Below are 1384 nucleotides of genomic sequence, written 5' to 3'. Positions count from 1 at the left end.
TAAAGGCTGGTTCACAATAAACCGGAAACTGAAACGAAAACGAGAACGGAAGTATTGTTGAAATAAATGTATTTAAATGTGAGTATTCACAATTAACTATTGTGAACGCTCACATTTAAATACATTTATTTCAACATTATTTCCGTTCTCGTTCTCATTGTCGTTTCCGTTCCCGGTTTATTGTAAACCAGACTTAAGAGGATTCTATTTCCAACAGTGACGAGATTTAGCAATCCTTTCCACAGATTAGGCGTGTGTCAATTGTTATATGTTGTTTTACTTAATAGCCTTGCATAATTTCGATCATATGACTAGACTAAGGGAGTGCCCCGCCCCGTTCACCGCTGTGGAATAACGGTTAGCGTGTCTGACCGTAAAACAAGCCAGGCCGGGGTTCAAATCCTGGTTGGGACAAGTTAGTTGGTTGGGATTTTCTCCGGGGTTTTCCCTCAACCGATTGAAGCTGAATTGCTGGGTAACTTCCGGCGTTGGACGTCGGACTCATTTCGCCATCATTAATTCTGTAGTGTTCGGGAAAAGTAACACAAGTCAGTTTCCACAAACCTTTTTTGATAATAATTTATTGACAACTTACGGAACATCTGTTTGCTTGGAAAAAAAATACATAGGTATTCCTCCCATTACAATAATTCATACAGAAAAAAACCAAATCGACATAAACCAGTGTAAGTTGTCAATAAATTATCAAAAAAGGTTTGTGGAAACTGACTTATGTCACTTTTCTCAAGCACTGCAGAATTCACATATCATCCATACAATAGTCCAGGTTAAGTTCACAGTGCGGTGTGCTGTACTTGTACAAGAGCGCGGCCATTTGTTCACAGAATAGAAGTGGTAAGCACAATAAGCCTCAGGCTGCAGTGTAAGACTTCGGGTCCCTCCTCCGTACAAGGTAAAAAAGGAATCACGCCTGCATATGAATTGTAGTGTTGGTTCCTAAACCTCTGAAGGCCAAATTGTTAGATGATGATGATTATTATTATTATTATTACTATTATTATTATTATTATTATTATTATTATTATTATTATTATTATTATTATATTGGCAAGACCATATGTACAGGATGTAAAAAGAAATCCATGGCGCTACAGCCCATGAAAGGCCTCACGTCCACATGTCGAAGCAGAGGAAGACCTTTTTTTTTTTTTGCAGTGGCAACTATCACTGGTCACACATATCTTGATATGTTAGTAATTTTTGTGTTCCCTCAGATAAGACACTGACACCCAAACCTGCTCTTCCAGTGGGATGAAGCACCTCTACACTGGCATTTGGAAGTCCAGAACACATTGAATGACGAATTCCCACAAAGATGGATTGGGAGAAGTGGTCCAATTCTCTAGCCACCCTGATCGCCTGA

The sequence above is a fragment of the Periplaneta americana genome, chromosome 3, assembly GCF_040183065.1.
Source record: "Periplaneta americana isolate PAMFEO1 chromosome 3, P.americana_PAMFEO1_priV1, whole genome shotgun sequence".
Classification (NCBI taxonomy): domain Eukaryota; kingdom Metazoa; phylum Arthropoda; class Insecta; order Blattodea; family Blattidae; genus Periplaneta; species Periplaneta americana.
Note: the sequence above shows the minus strand (reverse complement) of the source record.